Source organism: Cyprinodon variegatus, unplaced genomic scaffold (assembly GCF_000732505.1).
Source record: "Cyprinodon variegatus isolate N-32 unplaced genomic scaffold, C_variegatus-1.0 Scaffold718, whole genome shotgun sequence".
NCBI classification, from domain to species: domain Eukaryota; kingdom Metazoa; phylum Chordata; class Actinopteri; order Cyprinodontiformes; family Cyprinodontidae; genus Cyprinodon; species Cyprinodon variegatus.
The window spans coordinates 177,364-188,529 of NW_015151171.1; positions in this window are offsets into that span (position 1 = coordinate 177,364).

An 11,166-nucleotide genomic window follows, 5' to 3' on the forward strand; every position below is an offset into this window, starting at 1 on the left:
AGCTGATCCAAAATGCTGCAGCCAGAGTTCTGATGAAAATTGAAAAGAGATCACTATTCTACCCTTCCAGTTTCTCCTCAGTGGCTTGTTGTTAAATCCAGAATAGATTTTAAATTCATCCTTCTCACATGTAAAGCTTTAAATGGCCAACCTCTGTCTTATATCAGGGAGCTGATCATTCCTTATATTTCTAACAGAGCCCTTCGTTCTCAATCTGCAAGTTTACTAGTGGTACTATAAAGTTTCAAAAGTCTAGGTACCACTAGTAAACTCAAAAGACACCTCTCCTGTGGAATCAACTACCAGTTCTAGTCTGTGAGGCAAACACCCTTTGTAGTTTTCTTTTTCATAAAGCTTATAGTTAAAAACAGGGAGAGGTTTAATTAGTTGCTGAGCGAGTAGAGAGGTAGGTAAAGGTAGAGCATTGACTGTCTGATCTGGCAGGGAGAATTTCAGTTTGGACAGTTTCTCCTTGGCTCCACCTTGGCCCAATTGTGGCTCTACTTTTCTTATATTCCATCCAAAGCAGTTATCCTGAGCCATTTTCTTTATTTGTGCTGCTATATGTTTGGGCTGCAGGATCACATAGGGACCACTTTTCCTCATGCGTCTTTGTCCTATCTCTCTTCTCTCATTCTACAATATTTGTCAAGCACTTTATGTTCTTTCTGCTTTTTCCTGTCATAGTAGCTTAATCTGGTCTGTTGCTGTTCGTCTGTGACTCCATCATGGATTGAAATAATTTCAGCTGTGTGGCTGTCATCAACACCTGTTACTAGATGCTGGAGCTTGGCTCCATAGCAGAATTTGTTCGGAGCTTGTCTGCCTGGCTCTGTATTTCCTGGACAGGGCCACCTTTGGAGCTAGCTAACAGTTTGTACCTCTGTTTCTTTTTGTATCAATCTACTCAATCAGTTTCTATCTACTTGAACACTAGTTAGCCTCAACAGATGGCCGCTCACACTGACCTGGTTCTGCTGGAGATTTCTTCTATGAAAAATGGGAGTTTTCCTGTCCACTGTCAAGCAAGCTTTGTGAGAGGGATTGCTGAAGAGTAAACAACAAGATACAAGCGAAGGTCGTTGCTGCAGGCTCATCCATGAGGAGCATGTCTTGCAAGTCGATGACTGCATGTGTTCAACTGGTTTTCCTAACCATGCTGACTCTATTGTTTCTATGAAGTGCCTTGAAATTACATGTGTTGTGGACTAGCACTATATAAATAAATTTCATTGAATTGAATCATCCCTGCTAATCTAAAATATGTAACAGCTCTGCTTTTTCCCCTTTAATGATGACGTTTGATAAACTTTAATTTAAATGTTTTAATGTTTGGAATTCAAAGAAGGGGTTAGATATGAAAATATCAGTATAATAACTAGTGATGTTATGAGATGAGCCCCGAAGTTCGTGTCGAGGCGGGATTCATTTGGGGGAGGGGCCAATTTGATGATGTCCAAAGTCTCTCTACCATAATACCAGGAGGATTACCAGGAAGGGATTCAGACCACGCAAGAACTTTGACAGGCATTCTAGTTGGTTTAAACCTTTTTTGTCAGATTAAACAATGCAGTGATCAAAATGTGAGCAAGCCAATGGTAACATTGGTAACATACAGCTACCATTGCCAGTGTTTGAGTCGGTTGTAAGGTATGGACTTCCAATCCTGAGCATCTTGGTTCAAGACCCACCTTAGCCTTTTGAAAGTTGCAATAATACTTAACAAGTACTTTGGCTAATGTGGCCAAGTTGTATTGGTTTACCCTTATACAAATAAAGATTTGGTAAAACCACTGCCACTTTAGATTGTTTGGTTTAGCCAAAAGATTGGTTGAACACATAACTTGCAACCTGATTAAAACCAAAAACTGTGGAAAAACTATTATATTTGAATAAAAATTACTACCACCTTTCATTTGCTCAGCATTTCCCAATTTAAACAAACACACTCAGTGTCTGCCTGAGCGTATTTCACTAAAATGGCTGAAAAACAGTGTACCTTCAATGATTGTTCTCTTCTTAGACATTTTACACATAAAAAGACTGACTAGAGATGTTATCTTAAGGTGTTGTAAGCTAGTTCAATGCAAATAAACCTAATTGAATTAAGTTCAGTGATGGGGGGTTGTAGTGTTTTAGTCAAGACCACACCTAACATGTAAGTTTTTGGTCTTGGTAGTCCTTCTTGTTGTCAAGACCACACCAACTGAGTAGTGTGGTCTTGATTACAACGCGCTTCGGGGAAACGCCCCCTCTATTACTCAACACACGCCTCAAAGCCTCGGCACATCTCATAACATCACTACTAGAAATCTAACTGCACTGATTCAGTCTGTCAGGGACCAAGCAGTAAGGCAAAGGGACACAGGAGGTAATTTAAAAAATCTGGGCTTTATTGACCCAAAAAATGAACAAAATCCAAAACAAGGCAAAAATCAACCGGCAAATAAAAGTTGCGAACTGAATCTAACAATACTTGACTTTTTAACTTAACAAACAAAGCAAACTTAAGCAAGGAACATTGACCTAATGCAATGACATATGAGGGTAACATATATAGTTGTTTGGACAAGCCAAAAAGCAAACACAGGGGAAACCAAGATGGCTGACAATTAACTAAAGAAAACATTTAAACTAACTAAACCCACATCCTGCCCATAGTTCAGTGGTACATGTATGGTTTAATGAGCCCATGCCCAGTTTTAAGCCTTCTCAGCTCATTTCCACACTTTGCTCCTCAGGAAAGAGGCTCATCCCCCACCACAGCAACTCAAACAAAGGAAAGAAATCTTAAAAGAATAAAATACCTTCCATTTCTGGTATGTGTGCACACCATGACAGCAGTGAAAGATAACCCACATTAAAATATTAAATATTGAAATAAATAAAAATATTACCACAGTGGGGCTCCAGCCCCCACAAAGTCATCTGATTGGCTCAGCAATAGCTGTTATAAGAAGTACCGAAAAAGATTGTTTGCAAATTGCCAACAACTTACTTTTACAGGCTTTACAGGGAAAAAAGGCAGAGTTTTATAGCTTCTTTGACAAAATTCAACCCAGATTTGCAGTATTTGCTTTTACTAGTTATGTCTTTTTAACATAATAGTTTCACTTATGCTCCTACTTGTGACATGTTTTTCTGCTTTATTAACCCTTAATTCAGTCTATACTGTGAGTCTGGATTGGCTGATACTTGTAATGAAGTTGCACAATTGTCATGTGATCCCAAATGTCATATTAGCACATGACTTGCCATATTTTGCTGAGGGGTAACTTGCTTGTGACCTTCTGATTTGTGTACAGTATCCCCCGCTGCCTTTCAACTCCCTTAAGGATATTGAGCCATCATGTGACGAGTACACACAGCTGTAGGCAACAGATTAGGAACCAAAACAGTACTTCCCATTTTATGGCGACAGGAGATTTAAATCTAAATCTTTTTGCCAACATTTTATTTATATGAAACAGGGACTTTATTAATAACAAGGTTTCAGGTTTATTGTAGTGTTTCAATGGATAAAAGCTGCCGCTACCTACAAAAATAAAATTACTGCTAGAAGATAATCTGGAAATTAAAGGAGTACACTGTATCTTTTTTCTGCAGTGCAATGATAAGCCAAAGATCAGATTTTTCAATTGATTGATTGTGACACAAAAAGAACCAAATGCAGGACAATTCTGGCAGAAAACATATTAGAAGTGCAGATTTACTGACATAAAGATTTGTCTTTATCAGAGTGCCAAACATAAACAGAATGAGAAGCTACAACAGAAAGATTTAGATATAAACTGTCTGTGTCTTAGAAAGACCCAAATTTAAAGACTCATGCATGACATTTAATTACAGTATGTGGGCCTGAGTTAAAACTGAATTTTAAATCCATGCTCAATGCAATAATTAAGGGCTGGGTTATATTCCACTTTGGTTTACCACATGTTGCCCTCAGTAAATGGCACAGAGAAACACCTGAATCATCTGCTCCCGTAAGTACCATTTTCATCATTCCCCCGTCAAGTAAATTTGTCACGCAATGCTAAACGGACTACCAGCAACAGACTAGCAACCTTTTGTGGTTTCTGGATTTAATGGCCTTGATTGCCCACATCTGTAATGGTATGCCTGATGGTTTTCTTCTGAATTTCAGGATGTTTGCATATACTTCTGTACTTCTTGACAAACTTTATCTAGTTTAAATTTGCTGTTTGTCAAAAGTGGTTTAAAACTTGTTTAAAGTTTTAGTTTTTCTAAAACAAATATTTCAACATGTGCATATTAAGACTGAGTCCATTCACTCTGTCTAAATATGTACAGTATATGTATCACATCTACAAGCCTAAAGCTGAATTGAGTTGGACCCAAATGATATTCTGAGACATAAAAGTTTGCAGGAAATGTACCTTTATAAATAGGGAGAATAAATAAATAAAACCACCTTGATTTATGTGCAAAACTTGTCTTTTTTTTGTACAGTATCTTTTAGTTTCATGCATTTTCTATCATGGACTCAACAGCTTTTTTTCCCCATCATTCATAAGATTTTAATTATTGACTGCCTTATTGCTTTGCCTATATTTTGCAAGTCAAACACTCTTAATTAAATGTGAGATCCTCTAACATGCTTTATTGTGCTATTAAAAACAAACCATCCTATGTGGTTTTTTTATGTTTTTGTTGTCTGGTGATTTATATTCCTTGCCCCTCTCTTTCACTTTTTCAACAATAAAAGTTAGACCCTTATACATGAGCATTAAGCGAGAATAGAGCCATGTTTCTGAGTGCAGACGGTAGTTTAGGACCAGATGTGTTGAATTAACTTCTCCCGCTGCATCCCAGAGTGCCTTTAAGGCTGCTCTGGCTCGTAAATCGACATGATCTACGTCTAGAGACGACAGCGGCACATTCAGAAACAGCATGCTTTTTTCATTTGCTACCTCTTTTTTAACCGACACCTTTTTGATTTTTGCAGAATGACTCAGCAAATGGCTGCATCCACTTCTCAAAGTGATGTTAGAAGATGCAGGGTGGGGGGAGAGTTGGGGGTAGTGGTTTGAAGAGAAAGAGCTGCAAATGGGAAGACCAGAGAATGGGGGTATGATTTCCATGCAAATTTGCCATGTGTTCCAAATCTTATACTGACATGAGCTCACGTGTTTCAAATTTCTTTCTTATGCAACTTTCCGGGAAAGAGCGTTCATGGTTCTACCTCTGAGACACAATTGGATAGTTAAAAAAAATACATTCAAGCACTTTTTTTGACTGTGTTACTGTAAAAAGACCTCTTGAAACAAAAGTATGCTGAAAATAAGACAATATCATACATTTGATTTTTCAAGTTTATAAGCGGTTAATAGTTAACTTAGCAAAATAAAAAAATAAAAAAATATATATATAGTCCGGTCATGTTTATTTAGGATAACATGAGATTTTTTTAGACTAGGATGAGTCGGCTAAGACATTGTTCTGTCAGAATAAAATCCTTTTTTGTGTTTTAACAAAAGAAATTAAGGATCCTGAAATCTCAAATTCTGATAAAAAAAAAGAGTGACTTGTGAATTAAGAACCATTCAATTCATATTTTATGATGTAGCTTTTAAGAATTTCAAGACTACCGGTATTTAAAAATCGGTCTGATGATCTTTACTGTCCACTGTCAGAGAACAACTAAGGAATAGCCTGTTGCTTAACAGCTTCCTATAGTTTTTGAAGTGGCTCAATGTTAGCCAGTGTTAGCCACAGTTTTCATTACGTTCTTCAGGTAAAATTTGATAGATTTACAGAATCAAATTTCTCAATTCTGTTTTTCTAATTGGATTGAAAATCAGAAAAATTAGATTTTGTTTGAATTTAACACACATTTCATAGTGAGAGAGAATAATTGTTATCAAAATGTGGAACAAGGAAGGAAGGAAGGAAGGAAGGAAGGAAGGAAGGAAGGAAGGAAGGAAATATAATGCATTAAAACCAAATTTTTCACAATATTATTACAATTACTAAGGTGGGTAACGCATTAACCATTCACATTAACGAAGGAGAAAGGAGACTGTATTAAAATAGTAGAAGAAGACGTTTTTGGAACAGCAAAGTGCGCAGCTTTAAATTATTAGAAGAAGATGGAAGATGGCTACAAAATCAGTTCAACATTTTCCAAAGGGATATTAATTAAAGGGGTCATAGAAAGATTCTATAGGGTATGTGGTGCTGGTCCTTGAGGTCTCTGAATAGGATGTGTAATATTGGTTGGGCTGAAAATGGCTGTTCTATGAGCCCTAATGCAAGCCTGGTTAAGAGCTCCAGAATGAAACTACAGGTTTGGTTGGTTTACAACGAGTGAAGCTGCTGAACAAAGACACATCATAGAAACAAGGATTCACTCACTAAAACATCGAATTGCTGACATGGTAGGGTGGCCAGAAGCACTGTAAGGCAGGCGGGGGGAAGCTTACCATCACCGAGTCAGGTTCGGTCACTCCGTCCCCGACTGGGGCCCGGTCCGGTCCAGGCAGCGGACATGGGCCTCTTCAGCTTTTAGACACAGCATAGCAAATTTTTTTTTTAAATGAATAGGTCTCTCAGAAAGTTAATGATTACATGCATGTTTCCCTTTTCTGAGTTAATTTTTAGCTTTTATTCTCTGTTTTTTGTTTTGCTTTCAGTGCTTTATGATATGGATAAGTATGTCTGAAAAACAGGTAAATGATTTACAGGGTGTCAAGATTAAAGCTCCTATCTTCATATATACGGGTCATAATATTAATTTGCACTGACCTTACCAGAGGAGACTGCGGAAAGCAAGACTTATTTATTAAGCTTTACCTTTGACTTCTTAAGTTATTTGCATCGATATCTGTAGTTCTGCATATGATTGCAGTCGCAAAAAAACTATGGAGTTACACAAAGCAGAAAATCTTTAAATACTCTGTCCATCGTTAAAAAAATAAATCTGTGAGCAAAGGTTGTGTAAAGAAGACTTATTCTGTTATATTCTCCCTTTGTGTTTGAGGCATAATTGAGGTACAAAGCAGCTGATAAAGAGCCTTGACATTTAGAAATGATTTCCAAAGGAAACAGGACAGAATCCGTAATTGGATTGAAGGTGGCTGTAGCGCAAAGTGTTCATCTATTAATGGTGAACAGACATTACATTTCCTTTCAACTTTGAGTATCAAGACATTAAAAAACAATAAAAAATCGTGTCTTTCCACCGCAGCTGTCATTGGATCTGGATAGGATCCATGTGGTGCTGCAATTTATCAAACAACTATGAATAAATGATTTGCTCACTGCAGCAGAATGGCAAGTCAATATGGATCCAGATTGTTTTGAGTTGGCATATTTAGCAGTAAAGTCATCAATCATTGTCAAAAGTCTTAGAGGAGCAAAAACTGCATTATTTACCAACTGAAAGGAGAAACTGTCCTGATACTAAATGGACAGACGTGCAAAGATGGATGACATGGAAAAAGTCTACATATTTTCTATTCTGCAGCTACCTGCAGAGTTATTTGCATCTCCATGTATATAAAGTAAGTTGTTTGCTGCACGAATGACATAGTTTGTTGTTAAAAACTAAAGTCGAATCAGTTTTATTTACCTAGAACCAATTCATCACACATGATCTCAAGGCGCTTTACAGGGTCAATTAAATCAAATTATACAGACAGATTAGTTAAATGTTTTCTGTCTAATGAAACCCAGCAGATTGCCTAGAAGGATGGACATAAATAGAAAGTACATGGGGGAAGTTTGGAGGAAGGTAGGGTGGGAGGTGAAAAAGAAGTATACAAGGGAGGAAGGGAGGGAAAGGGAATTACAAAGAGGAGGGTAGGACATAGGAAGGACACAGCAATTTAATAGAATGCTGACCAGAATCTGCATATAAGAAATATTAAAACTATCTGGATTTTACCATGCCATATGTATCCCTATCCATAGAAAATAGTCAGATTACCTCCAGTTTTTTACTTTAGTTTTCTTCACCTACATGTTTACTTTGTGTTGTTGACTTTGTTGTAATCCTTCATACTGAAGATGTCATCTGGCCTGCTCCTGTTTGGATATGACACCATCCTGGAGAGAAATAATTGCTGTGCTGCTGCCACCAACACCTTTGTTTATAGATGTTGGAGCTCTGCCTGCTTTTCAGTGTAGTCCTGTTTCTCTGACTGAAACTGGCTGGATGTGCTCTCTTCATCCTCTGACATGGGAGCTGGCTCAGAGCTTGTCTGCCTGGCTGGGGCCGCCTGCGGAGCTGGTTAACAGTTGCCTTTTGCATGTCTGCTTCTTTCTGTATGTCTGCTTCTGACTCCTCGACAAATGGCCGCTCACACTGAGTCTAGTTCTGCTGGAGGTTTCTTCTGTGAAAAGGGAGTTTTTCCTCTCCACTGTTGCTAAAAGCATGCTTAGTTTGAGGGATTGCCTTCGAGTCAATGAGTCGATGCATCTGGTTTCCCTTAGATAGAAAACTTTCAATCAATTTGACTGTATGATCTGGTTGAATTGTCAAGTGCCTTGAGATGACATTCGGCCACTACTGGGTTTGTTGAGCTCACAGGTGCAAACACGCAAAATAAACACAGAGGCACTGATCCAGAAATAAATAAACAGAATTTGTGAATACTTCAGGAAAATGGATTTAGCTTTCACTTGTGAGCTTTGACTGACTTAAATTGGAATACCACAAATTTCCAGAGTTGTTGCCAAGACAGACTGACTCTAAAACAACTGACAGGAGGGCCTGAGTGGGTTGGTGGTTTGTCTCTTAAGAAGAAGGTCAAGGGTACCAATGCCAGCCAGGGGATTTTTATGTTTTTTTTCCCAGGCTTATATTCTGTTTTCCCTGAGGCCACAGTTTTCCCCTTCACAGCTCTAAGACATGCATGTTAGGGCAATGGGAAGCTAGAAATTCTTCTTAGGTGTGTTTATTTGTAGATTGTATTCTGCTCCATCTATGTCTATCTTTTTAAAAAGTACCCTGCTCCTCAGCTGTCAGACATTCAGAGATAAAGACCAGCCAACCAGAACCTAAACAGATCTAAGGAGGTTCAGTGATGGTTGGAAATTTCTTGGATGTTAATGGTTTACAGTATGCTGAGATTTGCTTAACATACTGTTCTTCTAAAAGGGCCTTTAAATTATAGAACTGAACCAAAATCTACAACTCCTTGAATAAAACCTTATTATATAAGTTGCATTTAATTTCTTTTTAAGATTAATTAAACATTTTTAGATTCAATTGCACAATGTACATTATTTTGATGTGCTAGCATCTCTGTTTTCAGAATTGAATCCCTACATTATTGGAACCGGGATGTTTAAAGTACAGCTGTCCGAATGATTTTGTGATGAGGAAAGCATGTTAGGAATGTAAACTTTTTAAATATATTTCATATATTTTCTATTCAGAATGTAGTGGTCAGCATTTAACGCTTTCACAGCTGCAACCTGGGTGCGCTTCTTGGTCAGGGAAATTGTCTCTTGGGGAGCATTGGCCTAGTGGTTAGAGTAGTACGCTTGTATTCTGAGAAGGTTGCAAGTACCTGGTTAGATCCCCAATGCCTGCACTCTGGGTCCCTGAGAAAGACCCTTAACCCAACACTGCTCCCTGTGTGCCGCACAATGGCAGCCCACTGCACCCCAAGGCGATGGGTCAAATGCAGAGGAGAGATCAACAAAGTTCTATTATTGTTATTCATCTCAGTTGTTTGTTAAAATAAAGAAAAATAATACAGAGTTCTAGCAATATTAAAAAATATTTATGGAATATGCTTTTATTATTTTCCAGACCTGATTGGGTATGGAATGATGTTGATTTTCACAAATATTTTACTTCTTAAGCGTTACAAAATTATGAAAAAGCTCAGATGTTTTTTTCTCATATATGTAACGATTTTTGTCTTTAACATGTTTCTTAATGAGCAAAAGACTGATTTATTGTTGTTGAAACCTGAAGTTCAAATCATTTTAAATATCTAAAAAAGTAAATGCAAATTGGACATAATTCCATTGATTGGAGTAAACAAAGCCGCAAAAGTAAACTTGGTGTGGTCATATGTTTACATTATGCTTGAAATGAACAGAGGTAGCAAACTAACATGGGCAACAGATCTGGAATGGAGGAAGGTTTTAATAAATGAGTTGCAAATTTTACAAACTTTATCATGTCAGCTAGTATTAACGATGGTTGTGCAGGTCATGAGAACCATATTTATTTTTCATGCTTGGATTAAGGGTAGAAGGCTGGCAGCAAAACATCTGGATTTATGTGAGGTAAGTATCAGATTTAAATGTTAGAACTTATTTGATAATTGTTGCTCCCTTTTCCTTAAGTTGATTGAAATGTTGCTGTTTCCATCTAGCCCTTCTAAAGCTGTACTTTAAACAACATAGAAATACTGTAAGTAGATAAAAGGACATCTTCAGACACCACCAACCCTTGTTATGAGACTGGATCATGATTTAATTTTTGTTGCACAGATCAAGTACAGACATCAGGCAAATGCCTAACAGTTTTTTTTTCCCAGGGGAAAATGTTAGTGTTTTTAATCTTCCTTTTCCTACGAATAAATAAGATTACTGGAATGGTCTTTATGTCGGGCTAAGGCAGTGTTTATTTAATCAAACTTTACAATTGTTTTAAATGATGCTTCACGCCAACTAACTCATGCAAAGACACCAGAACATGATCTTGTTTTGCAACACTTTGGTTAGCCCTTTTATTTGTTTTTAATTGGTAACCTTGTCTCACCCCTCAGTGTTTTTCTGACCAGATTGAAATGCTAGAGTCTTATCAGGTGATCCTAGTGCTATTGTATTTATTTTTGATTGAACTAGCAGTTTTTTTGTTGTTGTTTTGATAGTTTTCATTAGTGTAGAGAAGTATGGTATATTTAGATATTTGTGAAATGTTTTAAAAAGTAAGTTTGTTATTTATTGTATCACATTTCTTTTTTTTGTAAATTGGACCTTGATTGGATCGAACACAGACACTCAATAGAACATAGAACAAAATGACGCACTGACAGAATACACATTCAAATATTAGCCATTACTTCCTGTGTAGTCTAGACAAATAAAAAACAGGCTGAATTTGAATCATGGTTTAGAAACCAAAAAAATAAAAAATAAATAAAACCTACACAAACATTTTCAGAGCATTTAAGAAAA